Source organism: Schistocerca americana, chromosome 6 (genome assembly GCF_021461395.2).
Source record: "Schistocerca americana isolate TAMUIC-IGC-003095 chromosome 6, iqSchAmer2.1, whole genome shotgun sequence".
Lineage (NCBI taxonomy): Eukaryota > Metazoa > Arthropoda > Insecta > Orthoptera > Acrididae > Schistocerca > Schistocerca americana.
The window spans coordinates 323288318-323310387 of NC_060124.1; the positions used below are offsets into that span (position 1 = coordinate 323288318).

General features: G+C 44.4%; 1 protein-coding gene and 1 non-coding gene across 2 annotated transcripts in view; both read right to left on the reverse strand.

Annotated features, from left to right (window-relative positions):
* The window catches only part of LOC124620114 (inactive dipeptidyl peptidase 10-like), a 1175439-nt gene that overhangs the window by 256274 nt on the left and 897095 nt on the right, over positions 1 to 22070 (reverse strand). The window lies entirely within an intron of this gene.
* On the reverse strand, positions 21188 to 21262 carry Trnaa-ugc. The gene has a single exon. It is a non-coding gene; the product is annotated as a tRNA-Ala (tRNA).

The window sequence follows — 22070 nt, forward strand, 5'->3', positions numbered from 1 at the left end:
CTATGCACCCAAATTGAGTGAAAATGTAATCACGTGTCAGTTCTAGTATAATATTTTTGTCCAATGAATACCCGTGTATCATCTGCATTTCTTCTTGGTGTAGCAATTTTAATGGCCAGTAGTGTATATAAGCCTCCAAAATAACGCAATTGTTAATATAAGTATTGAAATCACGTTTAAAGTTAACTGCGCAAATCATTTCATAAACACTGACTATTAGTACGAGGACGTGCTGAAAAAAAATCTCCGACGTGTTTATGTGAAAATTCTTAAAGTTCTTTAAATAGAACAAATATTATTAACAGTCTACATCTTTATTCTTCATGTCTACATATTTATTTTTCAACATAGCCACCCTGGCGACAAACACATTTTTCCCAAGGAGAAACCGGTTTATTGATACCATCACAACAGACCGTTTGACTTTGTTGACGGAATGACAACCTCATCTCTGCTTGTACCGCTTCATCACTATGAAAGTGAAGTCCTCGAAGGTGTTCTTTAAGTTTTGGAAATAGATGAAAACCGGATGGGACTAAGCGGGTTGCTGTATGGAGGAAGATCGACGACGGAGCACCCAAGGTGTCGGATAGTCGCAGCGTTCGTGTGTAGTCTGGCATTGCCACGTTAATGACGAGGGTGAGCCGTGTGTGGACAAACTCTTCGAATTCGAAACTCCACGCTACTTCTCACGCACCTACATAATTACGTCGCACACCGTCGTGTTGCACGCTACAATTCGGAGCCCTCCAGTGGTAGAGTGCTGCAAATATGTAGGCATGAAAAACAAAAATGTAGAATGTTACTGACATATGTCTTATTTAAAATATTTAATACATTTCACGTAAAAGATTCGAAGGCATTACTCTTCAGCTCGCCCTTGTTGTTCCTGCGGTACAAAATTCGCTGTTTTTTGGGTCTTCAGCCTTCTGACTGGTTTGATGGGCCCACCATGATTTCCTATTCTGTGCCCTCGTCTTCAACACAGCGTAGAACGTGCAGCCTATATCCTCATTTGTTTGCTAGATGTATTCCAGTCTCTGTCTTCCTCTAAAGTTTTTACTCTCTACAGCTCCATCTCGTACCATAGAAGTTATTCCGTGATGTCTTCGCTGATAACCTACCAATCCGCCCCTTCTTCTTGTCAGTGTTTTCCATACATTCCTTCCCTCTCCGATTCTGTGGAGAACCTTCTTATTCCTTACCTTATCAGTCCACCTAATTTTCAAGATTATTCTGTAGCACCGCATCTCAAATGCTTCGAATCTCTTCTGTTCTGGTTTTCACACAGTCTATGTTTCACTACCATACAATGCTGAAGGCACATTCTCAGAAATTTCCTCCGCAAATGAAGGCCTATGTTTGATACCAGTAGACTTCTCATGGCCAGGAATGACCTTTTTGCCAGTGCTAGTCCACTTTCTATAACCCCCGTGTTCCGTCAGTTATAGGTTATTTTTCTGCCCAGGTAGCAGAATTCCTTAACATTGTCTACTTCGTGATCCCCAATTCTGGTGTTCATTTTGTCGCTGTTCTCATTTATGCTAGTTCTCATTAGCTCCGCCATTCAGTCCATATTCTGTACTCATTGGACTTCATTCCATTCAACTAATCCTGTAATTCTACTTAACTATCACTGAGGATAGCAATGTCATCAGCGATTCATATTATTGATATCCTTTCACCTTGAATTTTAATTCCACTTTTGAACCTTTATTTTATCTCCCTCATTGCACCTTCGATGTTCAGTATGAACACTACGGGTGAAAGATTACCTACCAGTCTTACACCTTTTTTAATCCGACCACTTCGTTCATAGTTTTCCACTCTTATTGTTCCCTCTTGGTTCTTGTACATATTGTATAGTGCCCGTCTTTCCTTATAGCTACTCATATTTTCCTCGGATTTGGCTCTGAGCACTATGGGACTTATCTTCTGAGGTCATAAGTCCCCTAGAAGTTAGAGCTACTTTAACCTAACTATCCTAAGGACATTACACACATCCATGCCCGAGGCAGGATTCGAACCTGCTACCGTAGCGGTCGCGCGGTTCCAGACTGTAGCGCCTAGAACCACTCGGCCACTCGGGCCGGCTTTCTCGGGTTTCCAACATCTTGTATCATTTTACATTGTCGAATGCCTTTTCCAAGTAGACAAATCCGTTGAACGTGTCTTGATTTTTCTTTAGTGTTGCTTCCACCATCAACTGCAACGTCAGACCAGCTTGCCTGATGTTTTACCTTTCCTAGAGCCAGACTGATCGTCATCTTAGACATACTCAATTTCCTTTTCCATTCTTCTGTATATAATTCTGATCAGCAACAGAGACGCAGGAGCTGTTAGCCCGATTGTGCGATAATTCTCGCACTTGTCGGCTCTCGCAGTCTTGAGAATCGCGTGGATGATATTTTTCCGAAAGTCAGATGGTATATCGCCAGTCTGATGCATTCTACACACCAACGTGAATAGACGTTTTGTTGCCACTTCCCGTAACGATTTTCCATATGAATCATTAATGTGGCGTGTTAGTAGGCTCTGCTCCACTAAAATGCTTTTGTTGTTCAAATGTGTGTGAGTTCCTAAGGGACCAAACAACTGAGGTCACTAGACTTACACACTACTTAAACTAACTTATCCTAACAACAACACACACACCCATGACCGAGGGAGGACTCGAACCACCGGCGGGAGGGGTCGCGCAATCCGTGACATGGCGGCTCAAACCGCGCGGCCACACCGCGCGGTGCTTTTGTTCCGTCTGAAGTTGCAAGCTATATTTGTGCCTTGTGTCAAACGCCGGACCACTTGACGCATCAGTACATTTGGCACCCTGTCTTAAGACGTCCTCACACGGGACGAGGCAGCTAACGTTCATATGTGACAGCCAATCATACGTGGGGCAGCGTAGTCGGCACATGGGACGAGTTGGTTAACGTGATTTGCGCTCTAAGCGCTCTACAGCGTCCGTAGTCGACTTTATTTGGCTCGCAAACCACAAAGATACATTACGAAAATGGACGCACGAAAGACAGCTGTGTTACCTCTGGTAGCGATTGTCGAAGAAGAGCGGAGAAAATCACGAAAAAGATTCTGGACACGTCGATGGCTTCAACAGTGAACTGGTGGTTGAGAAACACTGAATAATGCTGTACAACGATCTCAGATACATACTAGTAGAAGTTATTGGTTAATTCAGTTAAATTTTCATCCCATTTTCTGTTTTAAATATAATGTACTAAAGGTATTGTCTCTAATGATACTTCGCGCTTACATAATATAGTCTGAAGTGACAGAAGTCATGGGGTAGCAATATGCACATATATAGATGGCGGTAGTATCGTGTACACGTGTAAAAAAAGGCCAGTACATTGGCGGAGTGTCATTTGTACTCAGGTGTTTATGTGAAAAGGTTTCCGACGGCAATTAACATACTTTGAACGCAGTATGGTAGCTAGAGTTAGACACATGTGACATTCTGTTTCGGAAAACCTTAGGAAATTCAATATTCCGATATCCAGAGCGTCAAGAGCGTGCCGAGGATACCATATTTCAGGCATTACCTGTCTTCAGGGACAACGCAGTGGCCGGTGGCTTTCACGTAACAACCGACACAGCGACGTTTGCATTGAATTGCAACAGACAAGCAACACTGCGCAAAATAACCGCAGAAATCAATGTGGGTTGTACGCCGAACGTATCCGCTAGGACAGTGTGGCAAAAATTCACGTTAATCAGCTATGGCAGCAGACGACCGACGAGAGTACCTTTGCTAACAGCACGACATCGGCTGCAGCGTCTCTCTTGGACCCTCGCGACCATGTCGTTTGTGCCCTAGACAACTGCAGAACTGTGTCCTGGTCAGATGAATCCCGATTTCAGCTGGTAAGAGCTGATGGTGGGGTTCGAGTGTGGCACAGACCCCACGAAGCAACGGACCAAAGCTGTCAAAATTGCACTGTGGAAAATGGTGCTGGCTCGATAATGGTGTGGGCTGTGTTTACTTGAAATAGACTGGATGCTCTGGTCCCACTGAACTAATTATTCACTGTAAATGGTTATGATCGGCTACTTGGAGACCAAACAACGAAAGAATATTTATGGACGAATATGCATCACGTCACCGGGCCGCAGGCTGTTCACGACTGGTTTGAAGCACAGCCACACAGATCGCCCGTCATGAACATTTATGGAATATAGTCGAGAGGTTAGTTCGTGCTCAAAATTCTGCACCAGCAACAGTTTCGAAATTATAGACGGCTGTGCGAGCAGCCTGGCTCAATATTTCTGCGAGGGACTTCGAAAGACTTCCTGAGTCCATCCAGCAAATTGCACTCAAGGATGTAGATCCATTGCCCATCGAGGGGTATCAGTTATATGTGGATGCACAACAACGCTCGGCCTCCGGCGGAAATATAGTGTTACTGAGTATGGAGGACATAGGACATTGGGGGGGGGGGGAGGACTGGGGATAGGTGTAGGTAGGTGGGAACTGGGTCGGCCGGGGAGCATTTGCGACAAATAATGCGATAGAATGACGCAGTGGTAGACGCCAATCCCCAGGAACAAGGAGATTCAGGGTTCGAGTCCCAATTAGCCAGACATTTTCACCGGTCGCCGCTGACTCGCATAAAGTTCCGATGCAGGTGATATTATTAGTTTTCTTGCTTTCCGTTCTTTTTTGACCCGTCCACCTTTAATTTACATAATTTGTGTCACAGCTGCAGATTTCGCGTGATGGCTAATTTTTCGGACATGTCTGAACAGACATGACGCTTTCATATAAACTTAATTATGTATATAGACAGATCATGGATTCTGGGAATCGAGAATCTTGACGTATTTTGCCTGTTATCGATATCAAAACTGCCAAGATATCGGTTCCGGAATTCCAAAACCTTCGAGAACGACAGTGAAAATTATTTTTTTCATGTTATATAATTACATATTAACGATTTTCGAATTTTTTATGTTAGGCGTACTGTGAAATCTCACTTCTTGCGAAATTTTATGATTCTAGACCAACGGGAAGTACCGTATAGGCTTTGATGAGTGAATTTGTGAGAATCAAAATCCGCTTACGGGAAAAAATCGCAACATAAAAAAATAATTTAGAGTAAAGTAATTTCCGGAATACACTTGTGCAGGTAACATATTTAAGTAAATAACATGGCAAGATCACAGGTAAACGTAAATGCGAGATAAGCCATTAGAAACGTGAGCTGCTGGTACATTAATAACCCATGTACCTGCCAGAATGTTGAATGCAAGCATGGAAACATGCACGAATCGTGCTGTACAGGTGCCGGATGTAAGTTTGGGGGATTGAGTTCTGTGCTTGTCGCACTTCGTTGGACAATACAGGAACGATTATTGATGGTTGTGGATGACGCTGCAGTGTACTGTGAAACCTCGCTTCTTGCGAAATTTTATGATTCTAGACCAACGGGAAGTACCCTATATGCTTTGATGAGTGAATTTGTGAGAATCAAAATCCGCTCACAGAAAAAAATCGCAACAGAAAAAAATAATTACTGTAGAGTAAAGTAATTTCGGGAATACACTTGTGCAGGTAACATAGTCAAGTAATTAACATCGCAAGATCACAGATAAACGTAAATGCGAGATAAAGCCATTACAAACGTGAGCTGCTGGTACATTAATAACCGGTGTAACTGCCAGAATGTTGAATGCGAGCATGGAAACGTGCATGAACTGTGCTGTACAATTGCCGGATGTAAGTTTGGGGGATTGATTGGTTGGTTGGTTGTTTGGGGGAAGAGACCAAACTGCGAGGTCATCGGTCTCATCGGCCGTGCCCTTTCAAAGGAACCATCCCGGCATTGGCCTGGAGCGATTTAGGGAAATCACGGAAAACCTAAATCAGGACAGCCGGACGCGGGATTGAACCGTCGTCCTCCCGAATGAGAGTCCAGTGTGCTAACCACTGGGCCACCTCGCTCGGTTTGGGGGATTGAGTTCTGTGCTTGTCGCACTTCGTTGGACAATACAGGGGCGATTAATGATGGTTGTGGATGACGCTGCAGTTGTGGTCAGATGATGTCCCATAGTCATAAGTGCTGGATAAGAGACATATCTGGTGATCGAGCAGGCCAAGGCAACATGTCGGTCCTCTATAGAGCATGCTGGGTTACAACAGCGTTACATCTTATCTTGTTGGCAAACACTACCTGGAGTGCTGTTCAAGAAAGGCACCACAACTTGTCGAATCACCAGACTGAAGCACAGGTTTGCACTCAGGGTGCGTGGATAACCATGAGAGTGATGTCGTACGAAGTCGCACCCCAGACCATAATTCTAAGTGCAGGTCCACTGTGCCTATCGTGCAGACGGGTTTGTTGCAGGCCCTCGACTGGTCTCCTTCTAACCAAAATGTGGCAATCACTGGCACCAGCTTTCATCAGAAAACAGAACAAAAAAATGTTCAAATGTGTGTGATATCTTATGGGACTGCTAACATCATTAGTCCCTAAGCTTACACACTACTTAACCTAAATTACGCTAAGGACAAACACACACCCCCATGCTCGAGGGAGGACTCGAACCTCCGTCGGGACCAGCCGCGCAGTCCATGACTGCAGCGCCTAAGACCGCTCGGCAAATCCCGCGCCAAAAAAAAAAGCACAGAACAGATCTCAGCTCTGACACCACTGAAGTCAAATGGAGATGGTCTGATACAATAGAATGCGCGCTACAAAGCATCTGGTTCGGAGCTTTCCTTGCAGTAACGGATTTGCAACAGTTCGTTGTGTCACTATGGTGCCAACTGCTGCTCACATTGCTGTTGTAGGTGTTGTGTGATGCGCCAGAGACATATGCTGAACAAGATAGTCTTCCTCCTCGGCAGTACCACGTGGCCATCCGTCGTCTTGCGACCGTAGATTCTCGTGGCTACTGCTGTCGGCAGTCACATTTAGTGCCTACGTTGTACATCTACATCCATACTCCGCAAGCCACCCGACGGTGTGTGGCGGAGGGTACTTTGAGTACCTCTATCGGTTCTCCCTTCTATTCCAGTCCCGTATTGTTCGTGGAAACAAAGACTGTCGGTATGCCTCTGTGTGGGCTTTAATTTCTCGGATTTTATCCTCATGGTCTCTTCGCGAGATATACGTAGGAGGGAGCAATATGGTGCTTGACTCCTCGGTGAAGGTATGGTCTCGAAACTTCAACAAAAGCCCGTACCGAGCTACTGAGCGTCTCTCCTGCAGAGTCTTCCACTGGAGTTTATCTGTCATCTCCGTAACGCTATCGCGATTACTAAATGGTCCTGTAACGAAGCGCTCTTCTCTCCGTTGGATCTTCTCTATCTCTTCTATCAACCCTATCTGGTACGGATCCCACACTGGTGAGCAATATTCAAGCAGTGGGCGGACGAGTGTACTGTAACCTACTTCCTTTGCTTTCGGATTGCATTTCCTTAGGATTCTTCCAATGAATCTCAGTCAGGCATCTGCTTTACCGACGATCAACTTCATATGATCATTCCCTTTTAAATCACTCCTAATGCCTACCCCCAGATGCTTTATGGAATTAACTGCTTCCAGTTGCTGACCTGCTATATTGCAGCTAAATCATAAGAGATCTTTCTTTCTATGTATTCGCAGCACATTACACTTGTCTACATTGAGATTCAATTGCCATTCCCTGCACCATGCGTCAATTCGTTGCAGATCCTCCTGTATTTCAGTACAATTTTCCATTGTTACAACCTCTCGATATACTACAGCATCATCCACAAAAAGTCTCAGTGAACTTCCGATGTCATCCGCAAGGTCATTAATGTATATTGTGAATAGCAACGCTCCTACGACACTCCCCTGCGACACACCTGAAATGACTCTTACTTCGGAAGACTTGTCTCCACTGAGAATGACATGCTGCGTTCTGTTATCTAGGAACTCTTCAATCCAATCACACAATTGGTCTGATAGTCCATATGCTCTTACTTTGTTCATTAAACGACTGTGGGGAACTGTATTGAACGCCTTGTGGAAGTCAAGAAACACGGCATCTACCTGGGAAAGCTTGTCTATGGCCCTCTGAGTCTCGTGGACGAATAGCGCGAGCTTGGTTTCACACGACCGTCTTTTTCGAAACTCATGCTGATTCCTACAGAGTAGATTTCTAGTCTCCAGAAAAGTTATTATACTCGGACATAATACGTGTTCCAAAATTCTACAACTGATCGACGTTAGTCTTTCTCGAATAACGCAGAAGGAACATCCAGCTTCTCGTAGTCCTATTGCATGACCTCGCTCAAACTCAGTGAGATGTTGGTAATGGTGTCTTTGTCGTCTTAAAAAAATTCTTGACTAACATCGACTCACCACGTCCAACCTGAAAGGTAGCTAACGCTCCTGACCGTTAAAGCGTTTACTTAAAGCAAACCTGATTTTCATCCTCGTAATAGTGCTATTAGCGCCACTCTCATGCGACTGGCACGAAATCTGAATGGTCATCATGTTTCAGATATAGAAACACGCCTAACAACATGCTTCTGTGTCTCATAACTCCATCTTCGTGTTGCAATTTCTTTCTCCATCAGCGTATATGACGTAAATTGCCGTATTTTTTGATTATTTACATTTACTACACCGCAAAGAGGCCGTAGACCTTAGTATGAGATATAAATTTCAACTCGATACGTCTTTCCGTTCCCGATAAAATGGGTTTCGAACAGTTGGATGCACAGACAGTCAGAGGGACAATAAAATGGTCCTGTAAGGTTTCTGTTTTTACTGAGTGTCGTACGGAAGCATAAAAATACTAAACATGCTGGCTAGATTTATTACTTCGAAATAGGCGGAAAGCTTGTATTTTATTTATTTCTTCTATCGTAAATACATTCAAATTATGAAAAATCTGGGTTTCAGTCTAATATTGTCCCTCTACTTGTGATATTGGGTCTCGCTGTCGAATATGCTGAATAAAATTGTGTTAGGTGGAGAAATGCGTTGGTATAACTGAAACAGAATAACAATAATTCTCTCCTGTCAGATAGTACTAGCGTTTAAAGCGGAGCTTACATCCGAGTGACGTATAGTGGCAAAATTTTAATCACCGCAGAGAGAGATTTGGTGTTGTATTGCACGTTTATTATCTGTTACATCAATCTGAGCGGTGATGAACGATTTTTAAAATCGGTGTTGGTTGTATACTGTTCTGCTGTCTCTTAATTGGAATCCTGTATCAAAAGTATTATAAAAATTCCAGCGCGAATGGCATTCGTACTAATTTAGCGAAACATATTGTCATGCAGAAATTATTATAGAAAAGAAAAAAAGTAGTAGGGCGGACAGATACGGGAACACTGAGCTACGCAATTCATTATCAGTTATGTAAATGGCGGCCAGTGCTTTAACAGGAATGAAGTACGTTAGTGTAATGAACGATTAAAGGGCTCACTCTTTGAATTCTGACGTAGGTAAGCCTGATTTGTACAGACGTGGCCAAATCATTAGAACGAAGTTTCATTTTCATAATTTATTGACTCAATCATGTATTACACAAGCCAGTTTTAAATATCTGTGTTTCAATACTTTTTACGCCAGTCTTTAGACAGGATGAGGGATGATACACCTCCGCGCCCCTTTTAATAGGACTTGATATGTGTTCTGACGTCATCGTCCTTAAACCAGGTTTGATGAGCCTTAGAAGAGAGCTCATTTGATGGTGTTATTTTGGTCTTTCTCAACTTTTTCTCGACAAATACCCACACAAATCTTGAATTGTAACAGTTTCCTGGATATTTCCAGGCCAGTCAAGTACATCTTTGCTCTTCGGGTGAAAAAATCCACAACTTTTTTCTAGCTTGCAAACAACATAATCCTGAATAAAGATGCAGTATTCTTCCATATATCTCTGGTCCATTTTCGGCATCAAGAAGTTTTCAAGAGTTTTAAGTTCTGATCGTATCTGACAGTCTCTTCAACGATGTATATTTCTCAATGACCATGCCATGCTACCATACTCCGCACCATCATAGTCGTAGTATCTTACACGGTTTGCTATATGCAGTCGACCATGGTGGCCTTCGCTCACTTCATCTCATATCTTCGTCGATCTATTCTCTAATTTAGAACATATGTTCGTCAATGAAACATATCTGACAGAAGCAATAAAACAGTGCACTAATGACTGGTGCTTTACAGCACTGAAAACAATGGCAAGAATTTTTGTACTTTGGGTACTCAAAAAAGTAACTCGTGGAAGTTAGCAAGTTATGATTTATACCTCTGAAATATTACATATCTTCTTCTTCTATTGAGATGACCAGTTTTCACACCTCTTGGTCCACCGACGTCTCCTGGAAATGTTGGAAGGCGTAATCTTTCAAACCTATGTTGAACAGCTGGGAGACATATTAATAGAAATTTCATGTTAGTACTTGTAAGTTTTCAATTACTGAGTATGAAATTCTTAAAATTTCTCGCTGTTCTAGGCGTTCACATTTGTTTGCTAGCCGCTCAGCGTTTATTTGGACACAATTTTCAAGCTTTCTAATTCGGTTCATTGATGCTTGTCAAATAACTAATTTTTGGGCTATTGCTTCTTGCGTATAACTCTTTTCAGCAAGTAAAGTTTTTAAAATGGGTATTTTTCTCTGAGAGAGGTCACAGTTCTTTCTTGTAACTTCAGTCACAATGTTATGGGACACTGTTGTCTCCTCAAACAAGAAAATAGATACAACTATTCGAATACCTTTTTCTTGAAATGTATTACGCATAGTAATTTAATGAACTGGAGTATCAAAAAACAAAAACACAAACATTATGAATAAACGACAGTCAGACTTAGCGGCAAAATTCATCTGACGAATACTTGCACATTTTCTTTCATTTGTTATTCAATTTTGCCAACTGTTGTCGAGAAAATAATCCCAGGAGTATACATATCAGGTACTATGTTAGGTGTCTTTCAGCTTAAATTGGAATTTGTTCCAACGATTTGGCCGTGTCTATAGAATTGCTCCGCACTGGTCGTCAGATGAAAAAAAACCTTTCTTTGTCATTAGGAGAAGTAGGAAAAACAGTGCCGTAAATACTAAAGTAAAGCAAAAAACCACTGATTATTTGATATAGTTCCTTGTTTCTTTTATTAAAATTTCCTTTGTTGTTGTTTGATTTCTTCTCTCCTAATGGGCGACACGGGAATGTCTACATACTAAGTTTCGCTCCGAAGTCGGAAAAAACTGAAAAAGCTAAGAAACAGATTTTAGGTTTAAAAAGAATAAAACATTTTCCAGTGAACCAGAGGGCTACACGGCCTTTCGTGGCTTCAGTTTTACCACTATTGGTTCCCTCTTCTGAATACTGTACCATAATTTCTTCTTCCTTCTGGTTTGGTTAGTTAGTTACGTGTTCCATTGATCAATCTCACGGTAACCGTTATGATATGGAACGTGCCAAGCCACAAGGCAGCTTACTGCAGGTATTATTTTGGGAAATACAACTATTCAACATTTCTTCTTTTAGCTTGTGCTATTTTCAGAGTTTCACCAGCAGAGTTGCGGTTGTTACAGTCTATGATAGTCTGAGGATGGTCTGCGTCGTAATGGTGATAAATAAATTCTAGGCTTACGTGTTTTGTAACTTTATGTAATTCTGAGATTACACGTTTTCACAGCCTTAGGTATCTCGGAGAATATATATGATACACTCTTCTGTAACTTCCATAACTTGCGTTACAAAAAATAAACAGTAGTTGCAGCTTTTCAAAATAAACTCCCATTTCGGTCGAAGACAGTAATTAACAACGAAATAATTGAACCGATGTCGCAGTATAAATATCTGGGCTATGATGTAAGTTATGATTATGATAATGATAGAGTAGAAATGTAACAAAAATTCCTCGTAATATGTGGGACGATAAATAAACACTTAACTACAAAACCCAAGAAGATACAAAAGTCAAATTTTATAAAACTATGTTCATATCATCGGTGCTCGGAGGTGAGAATTGGATGAAGAATTAGTTAAATAAAACACTTTTTAATATAACACATTTTTAAAACGGACTAAAAAGCATGAAGTAATTTCTCTTAGCCACATTCAGATTCATAGCGCTATACAGATAGTATTGCAAATTTGTATTTGTGAATTTTTAATAGAATATACTTTCAGAATTGCAAACGAAGAATGTGGGGCGCTTGCAATAGATAATAGCAAGGCAGTGAAGCTTTCCATGCATGAGTTATGTATTGTATGCACCCCAAGTTTTTCGTTTTAAGTTTTACAAGTATTCCTTTATCTATTAAAGATTCACAGGCAGAAATTTTCACGACTGTCTGTATGGGGTTAGGAATCTGTCTGGAGACAGGATAAATTATAATCTACTTTTTAGACCGTTTTAAAAACGCGATATATTAAAAAAATTATTATTTGAATAATTATTTTCTGATTTTTAATCTTGTGTGTGTCATATTTTTCAATCTATTTCAAACATTTTGACGAGATTATAGCAAAAAAATGTAGCAAATTTCAGGATTGTTCAGTTACTCTTCACATGAGTCAACCAATACATTGCTTCCTCTTACGATTATCTCATGAAAAGACCTTGAAGGAAAAAATGAGAGAGGATCTAACTCATGGGGACTTACCAGCAACCATTCTTGTCAGGAATATTCGCAAGTGGAACAGGAAAAGGGAGGAGTGGCCATAAACTTTTTGAAGGAAAACAGGCGGATGCCTAACGTTCATATATAAATCGACGGCATCGACGATGCTGTTATGTAATGTGTGAGGTTTACGTTGTAGATGTTGTTTCTGTTGTGATATGACAGTCATGGTCTGTATACATAAGGGTGCAAATAAAACTACATGCAACAATTTCTGTGTTAAAGATTTTGTTTTGCATTTATTTGTCTGTTATCTAATAATATTGCCAAGAAATAAAACACAGTGGTTGGTGAAATACAACCTTGTAGACAATTTTTGTTGTTGATAGTGTTCTACATCTTTCCGGAATGCATAATGATATATGCGTCCACCTTTGAAACACAATAGAATAACGGCTATGTGTGACATGGAAGCGACAAGTCCTTGGTAATTTTGGGAAGTATGTGGCCAAAGATGTCAACGCATCGGTCAAGCAATCGGTGTTTTGTGGGCGCGGACCTGGTGCCCGATAGCGTATGCCTGGATGACGGCGTGTCCCGGGTCGACCATTGACCTAAATTAATAAGCTGGGTTACTCAACCGACCAGGCGACACATTCCCATTCATCCAAGGACCAGTCCCGATGGCTCTGCGCTCAATGCAATCGTAGTTGAAGTCAACGTGGGAACATTTAGAATTCACTTGCTGCCGAGCCTTATGTTCAACAATGAGTGCTGAACGGTGAGATCTGGAGTACTTGTGCCTCTACCAGCATTGAACTCTGTCGTCATATCTGCTACAGATAGCCGCCTTATCCTGCTCTCCAGCTTCCACGTTCTGTGGGAGCGTCCGACACTTTGTCATCTACTAGTCCCCTTGTCAAAGCTGCTTATGTCAATGGATTCCCCGATTGTGTTTTGTGTCGTCGCTAGAATGGATCTCCATTCGACTCTAATCGTCTTACATACACTACTGGCCATTAAAACTGCTACACCAAGAAGAAATGCAAATGAGAAACGGGTATTCATTGGACAAATATATTATACTAGAACTGACATGTGATTACATTTTCACGCAATCTGGGTGCATAGATCCTGAGAAATCAGTACCCAGAACAACCACCCCTTGATGCGCCTGGGATTGAGTCAAACAGAGCTTGGATGGCGTGTACAGGTACAGCTGCCCATGCAGCTTCAACACGATACCACAGTTCATCAAGAGTAGTGACTAGCACATTGTGACGAGCCACTTGCTTGGGCACCATTGACCAGACGTTTTCGGATGGTGAGAGATCTGGAGAATGTGCTGGACAGGGCAGCAGTCGAACGTTTCCTGTATCCAGAAAGGCCCGTACAGGACCTGCAACATGCGGTCGGGCATTATCCTGCTGAAATGTAAGACTTCGTGGGGATCGAATGAAGGGTGGAGCCACGGGTGGTAACACATCTGAAATGTAACGTCCACTGTTCAAAGTGCCGTCAGTGCGAACAAGAGGTGACCGAGACGTGTAACCAATGGCACCCCATACCATCACGCCGGGTGATACGCCAGTATGTCGATGACGAATACACGCTTCCAATGTGCGTTCACCGCGCTGTCGCCAAACACAGATGCAACCATTATGATGCTGTAAATAGCACCTGGATTCATCCAAAAAAATGTCGTTTTGCCATTCGCGCACCCAGGTTCTTCGTTGAGTACACCATCGCAGGCGCTCCTGTCTGTGATGCAGCGTCAAGGGTAACCGCAGCCATGGTCTCCGAGGTGATAGTCCATGCGGCTGCAAACGTCGTCGAACTGTTCGTGCAGATGGTTGTTATCTTGCAAACGTCCCCATCTGTTGACTCAGGGTTCGAGACGTGGCTGCACGATCCGTTACAGCCATGCGGATAAGATGCCTGTCATCTCGACTGCTAATGATACGAGGCCGTTGGGATCCAGCACGGCATTCCGTATTACGCTCCTGAAACCACGGATTCCACATTGTGCTAACAGTCACTGGATCTCGACTAACGCGAGCAGCAGTGTCGCGATACGATAAACCGCAATCGCGATAGGCTACAATCCAACCTTTATCAAAGTCGGAAACGTGATGGTACGCATTTCTCCTCCTTACACGAGGCATCACAACAACGTTTCACCAGACAACGCCGGTCAACTGCTGTTTGTGTATGAGAAATCGGTTGGAAACTTTTCTCATGTCAGCACGTTGTAGGTGTCGCCACCGGCACCAACCTTGTGTGAATGCTCTGAAAAGCTAATCATTTGCATATCATAGCATCTTGTTCCTGTCGGTTAAATTTCGTGTGTGTAGCACGTCACCTTCGTGGTGTAGAAATTTTAATGACCAGTAGTGTACTTTTCTTATTGCATCATGTGGCTGCAAAGCCATCAGGAGGCATTTAGTCTCACTAGGAGCAGTGGTCATAATATTTTGGCGGATTTATTCCACTACCTCAAATAAATATATAAATAAATAAATAAAAGATTGTAGTCGGACACAAGTTAGCTATGTCACTTCCATTAGACGCCATCTGCGGATTCTGTCTAAAGCCTTCAAGGAATCTATGAACAGCATGCGTGTTTCTGCCTTCCCTATATACACTGCGCAACACGATTGAAGGATCACTTTTCCGAAACCCCGTAATTGTCTCTCTTTGCAATATGTAAGTTTGAAATATGGGACAAAGGTGCCTACTACTTCCCCCTGTAATGATGCAAATACGAGGGCTGGAACATAAATAGTGGCAACTATTTATTCATAACCGATACAAAAGAGTTACATGTTTGCACCTGTTACTGTCCTTCAAAGTAGTCACCAGCGTTGTGTAGAACCCGTTGCCAGCGATGTGGAAGGCGTTGTATACCGTTAGCAGAGCCTGTTCTGTTGAATGGAGCCGTGTACTGCCTGTCGAACTGGCAGTTCTGAAACGAATGCCACGAAGTGGTTCCTTCATCTACGCAATCAGATCAAAGTCACAAGGACTTAAGTCCGGGGAGTATGGTGGATGGTACAGTATTTCCCAGTCCCATCGACAGAACAGAGCAGCCACAGCTTGCGCTGTATCCGCCCGCGCATTGTCGTGCAAAATTATGGGTGGGTTGCACAGAAAGTGTCGCCGCTTCTTTCGCAAAGCTGGTCGCAGGTGATGTTCCAGAAACGAACAGTAATACTGTGTTTTGACGGTCTGCCGTGGAGGAACGTAATGCATTAGGATAACAACATCATAGTCGTACACGAGAATCACCATAACTTTAGACCGCTCCATTCGCACCATCAACAGAAAAGGCTCTGCTAACGGTATACTACGCCTTCCACATCGCTGGCAACGCGTTCTACACAATGCTGGTGACTACTTTGAAGGACAGTAACAGGTGCAAACATGTAACTCTTTTGTATCGATTGTGAATAAATAGTTGCCACTATTGAAGTTCCAACTCTCGTATGTAGTGCCCTGTGACGTGACGTCACCCCCGCGCTCGACAACGCTTCACATAGCACGGTGTTGACAAATGCGAAAGGAAACAGAGCTCAGAAGTTCAAGTGCGGTGTAAGGTGGGTTAGTAATGTCAAATTTAAACTAAATTTCACCACATTTCTGCCCAACGCCACCGTGGACGTGCTACGCAATGAGAAAGTGGTAGGTGATCACAGTCCCTCTTACCCGTATTTCATCCCTCGTTTCGACGCCTCTGCAATGGAGGTCACAATCGCGACGCCCAGCCCTGAAATAACGCCACTTTCTCACGACTTGTCGAGGAAAACCTTTCAGACGCATCACAGCTTTGGATCAGCACGAAAAGACCTTAGGGGTGGCATAAAGGGCGTCAGTGCGATGTGTATCAGGACGACGTCCTCGACAATCTTTGACACAGCTGACACCCCGATGGTTTCAGCCCTTCTCTAAGTACATTGTATGGCTGGATCCCCATTGAAAGTGATCGCACTATTTGGAGCGCAGCGCGATAGCTGGGGACTATTCGACGAAATCTGAACGTGATCTGCAGCAGAAAATGGTGCCCATGTATTTCCAGCCCTCCTGTTTCGCGCCCTCCTGTGACGATATGACAGCATGGGGTGACATTAACACATGCGTGAATCAAACAACGAAGGATCCCTCTAAGATCCCAAAACTCAGCAACACCTTCGGTGGCTGAAGCCGACCTTTACGGACAATTTTAAAAATATTTCTTCACAGAGACAACCTGCAAAATATAAGTAGTTACAGCCGCCTGCATGCAGGCATCTGGAATTGCAAGGTTGTCAAGGGGTTGCCTGCCTGCAGGCACCGAGAACTACTTCACTGGTTGACCCTGCACACGTTTATTTTTAAAATTCTCGGTCAAGATGAGTGAGTGCCATCCAGGGCGTTGTAGAACTGGGAGGCCTGCAAAAGCATAAGCACAATTTACTGGTTTGGATGGTGTTGGAATCCATGTTCAATGTGGTTTCAGCCCCACAGTGTTCTTAGAGAGGGGTTCAAATGTTCGGGGTGTCAGCAGTGTCAAATGTTGTCGAGAAAAACTTCTTGGTACTCACCGCACTTTCGTTCTCTCCCGAGAAATGTGCGGGAATAAACGCCCAAGGAAAGGGTGGTTTCACTTACGCCCTTTATACCACTCCTGACGCCCTTCTCGTGTGCTGCGGTGGGTCTGAAATGTTTTCCTCGACCACCCAAAAGAAAACAGCGGGATTCCAACTCCGGGCGTCGTGGTTGTGACTTCCATAGAAAAGGTGCCAAAACAAGGGACGAAGTGCGGGTAAGGGGGGGGGGGGGCTGTGACGACGTTCCCACCGCTTGACACGCCCTCTGTGTCGCTGGGCAGAACTGGGGATAAATTTGGTGCCATTGTGACATCATTCTTGCTGAACATGCTGTTTGGAGAGTTGTCCAGCTCGGGGGTGACGTCACGCTGCACGGAGCCACACTTTTGTACCAACACAAATTGGGTCGCAATGGGAGACAATTGCAGGCTTTAAAAAGTGATAAAAGTGATTCTTTGATTGTGTTGTCCAGTGTAGATATTGTATTTTCTCTTTCTTATAAAATATCTTAAGATCAAATCGTTGATGATCTAGAAAAAAGGAACATTTGTTTTAATGTCCTCTTAACAACTAAGTCACGAAAGACGGAGAGCAAAATTACATTGGGGAAAGAAATCTGCTGTGCCTTTTCAAAACATCCACCTGGCATTTGACTTATTAGATATATGGAAAATATCCTAAATGTGGACTGTCAGATGGGGATCTGAACCGCCGTCACCCTGATTGTGGATCCAGTACTAATCACTGCACCACTTCTCTCGGCAGTACTGCCCGGAAGCCAGAGTTTTCTGCAAAGACTATATTCGTGTATTCCAAATTTCTCAACCTGGCCTTACAAAGTATGCCTACCAACGATATTAGTCGGTATCCCCTGAGTATCATCTGAATATGGAATAAATGGGCTGAAGAGGGATATACTGACGCCAAGCAGGAGATCAACGGCCCATGCAACTAGTAACGGAGAGGGCAGACACTGTTCGCTCGGTCGTGCAAGTTGATACAGCCGTGTCACATATGGCGGTCGGTCCGCCATCTTGTGTTGTGTGATAAAGTTTACATGTACGTCCAAGCAATTTGTGCAGCGAATTACGTTGGCAATCAGTGATAAAATACAATGTGCAATAATGTAATGTTAATAAACAGCTCCGCCACTACACCAGTGATGCAAGTGAAGCAGCAAGATGATGAAATCGTAAGTGGTCTACTGTCATATAAAAGCCTTTCACACTGATGGAAATCTATCTGCATCCTATACAGGCTGTGATATCATACATAGTCAACCACAAGGAAGAACACCAGCAGAAGACAACACTAATTTTGATTTCTAGCCATCCACTGCCCTCCTCCTCGCCCTCCCAAATGCCACACCAGCCGTTACAGTAACAAGCAATGGACAAAGAGTTCTAGATTAATCTAGTTTAAGACTGTTTACTTTTAAGTAGCATTTCTCTGTATGTATAACGCCTGAAGATGAACAGAATATGTTCGAAACGCGTTGTACACTCCTGGAAATTGAAATAAGAACACCGTGAATTCATTGTCCCAGGAAGGGGAAACTTTATTGACACATTCCTGGGGTCAGATACATCACATGATCACACTGACAGAACCACAGGCACATAGGCACAGGCAACAGAGCATGCACAATGTCGGCACTAGTACAGTGTATATCCACCTTTCGCAGCAATGCAGGCTGCTATTCTCCCATGGAGACGATCGTAGAGATGCTGGATGTAGTCCTGTGGAACGGCTTGCCATGCCATTTCCACCTGGCGCCTCAGTTGGACCAGCGTTCGTGCTGGACGTGCAGACCGCGTGAGACGACGCTTCATCCAGTCCCAAACATACTCAATGGGGGACAGATCCGGAGATCCTGCTGGCCAGGGTAGTTGACTTACACCTTCTAGAGCACGTTGGGTGGCACGGGATACATGCGGACGTGCATTGTCCTGTTAGAACAGCAAGTTCCCTTGCCGGTCTAGGAATGGTAGAACGATGGGTTCGATGACGGTTTGGATGTACCGTGCACTATTCAGTGTCCCCTCGACGATCACCAGTGGTGTACGGCCAATGTAGGAGATCGCTCCCCACACCATGATGCCGGGTGTTGGCCCTGTGTGCCTCGGTCGTATGCAGTCCTGATTGTGGCGCTCACCTGCACGGCGCCAAACACGCATACGACCATCATTGGCACCAAGGCAGAAGCGACTCTCATCGCTGAAGACGACACGTCTCCATTCGTCCCTCCATTCACGCCTGTCGCGACACCACTGGAGGCGGGCTGCACGATGTTGGGGCGTGAGCGGAAGACGGCCTAACGGTGTGCGGGACCGTATCCCAGCTTCATGGAGACGGTTGCGAATGGTCCTCGCCGATACCCCAGGAGCAAGTGTCCCTAATTTGCTGGGAAGTGGCGGTGCGGTCCCCTACGGCACTGCGTAGGATCCTACGGTCTTGGCGTGCATCCGTGCGTCGCTGCGGTCCGGTCCCAGGTCGACGGGCACGTGCACCCTCCGCCGACCACTGGCGACAACATCGATGTACTGTGGAGACCTCACGCCCCACGTGTTGAGCAATTCGGCGGTACGTCCACCCGGCCTCCCGCATGCCCACTATACGCCCTCGCTCAAAGTCCGTCAACTGCACATACGGTTCACGTCCACGCTGTCACGGCATGCTACCAGTGTTAAAGACTGCGATGGAGCTCCGTATGCCACGGCAAACTGGCTGACACTGACGGCAGCGGTGCACAAATGCTGCGCAGCTAGCGCCATTCGACGGCCAACACCGCGGTTCCTGGTGTGTCCGCTGTGCCGTGCGTGTGATCATTGCTAGTACAGCCCTCTCGCAGTGTCCGGAGCAAGTATGGTGGGTCTGACACACCGGTGTCAATGTGTTCTTTTTTCCATTTCCAGGAGTGTATTATGTTAGATTAACATACAATAAAAAAGTGACAGGTAGAAGAAATAGAAATAAATAATTATCCTACACAGTCACGGTTCACAAGTATAGCCATTATGGCCGAGAATAAGAACGGGGACAAGAATTTGGCGTCCAGAACTCATCGTAGAATATAGGGATAGGAGGCTAGATCGCTCTCTAAAGCAGATCTGATGACAGAGTAAAGAGCTGGCGCAATCACAAGTATTTTGGAACACACCATTCAGCGCACAGTGTTGAACATGGTGTTCCACAGCAGAGGACCCCAACGTGTTACCATGTTGACACAACGACATCGTCAGTTATGATTACAGTGGGCACGGGATCATCGAGACTGGACCGCGGATCAACGGAATCGTGTCACCTGGTCTTATGAATCCCTTCGATGTTCGTGTCCAGATATACCGTCATCCAGGCGAACGGCTGCCCGAAACATGTAGCGCGCCACGGACGCAGGCCAATGAGAGCAGTATTATGTAGTGGGGGACATTCAACTGGGTTTCCATGGGACCTGCGGTGTTCATCGAAGGCATGAGGACGGCTACGTGAACATTATTAGGGATCACCTGTAATCCCTTATACTTGATGTCTTTCTCAACAGCGGTGGCACCTGTAATCCCTTATACTTGATGTCTTTCTCAACAGTGGTGGCATCTTCCAACAGGATAACTGTCCGTGTCACAAGGCCAGAACGGTGTTGCAATGATTTGAGGAGCATGATAGTGAACTCATGTTGATGTCTTTGCCATCAAATACTGCTTATCTGAATCCAATGAAACCCATCTGGGATGCTATGGCGCGCGGGCTACGCGACCACAAACCAACCACCCGTAAATTACGGCAAGTGTGTCATCTGTGCTTAGCCATCGGTGCCACAAATCTCTGAAAACATATGAGGTACTTGTCTAATCCATGGGACGCAGAATAACTGCTAAACTGCGTCCCAAAGGTGGACCAACGTGATTTTAAGTAAGTGGTCATTACGTTTTGGCTCATCACTGTACATCTTACGATAATTAAGTCGAAACCCTCAGCTGCCGACAGATGTTGTTGATATACATCAATGGAGACAGCTGAATATGTGTGCCCCGACCGGGACTCGAACCCGGGATCTCCTGTTTGCATGGCAGACGCTCTATCCATCTGAGCCACCGAGGGCACAGAGGATAGTGCGACTGCAGTGACTTATCCCTTGCACGCTTCCCGCGAGACCCACATTCCCTACTGTCCACAACCTACATTCTTAGAGTTCCTAATAGATATTTGCCCATTCACTCGTTACTCGCGCCAGACTAAGCTGACGAGTCCCGTAAGAGTTAGGGCAAAGTCCGCATTCGCACAGAAGAAGATCAATAGCCGGGTAGCCTTTAACTATATGAAGATGGTATCTATTCCCGAAAGAACAGATACCATTGATGACCGTGCAGCTACTCTAGAATGAAATGATAATTAAATCGAGACCCTGTTCTTTCGGGAACAGATAGCATCTTCATATAGTTACAGGCTACCCAACCATTGACCTTCTTCTGTGCGAATGCGGACTTTGCCCTAACTCTTACGGGACTCGTCAGCTTAGACTGGCGCGAGTAATGAGTGAATGGGCAAATATCTATTAGGAACTCTAAGAATGTAGGTTGTGGACATTAGGGAATGTGGGTCTCGCGGGAAGCGTGCAAGGGGTAAGTCCCTGCAGTCGCACTATCCTCTGTGCCTTCGGTGGCTCAGATGAAGCAGGAGATCCCGGGTTCGAGTCCCGGTCGGGGCACACATTTTCAGCTGTCCCCATTGATGTATATCAAGTACACCTGCCGGCTGCTAAGGGTTTCGATTGAATTATCATTTCATTCTAGAGTAGCTGCACTGACATCAATGGTATCTGTTCTTTCGGGAACAGATACCACCTTCATATAGCGTAAATCTTAGTTTCGCGAACGACAGTTGCACTTGGTCCTTCTTTCCATTAGTGA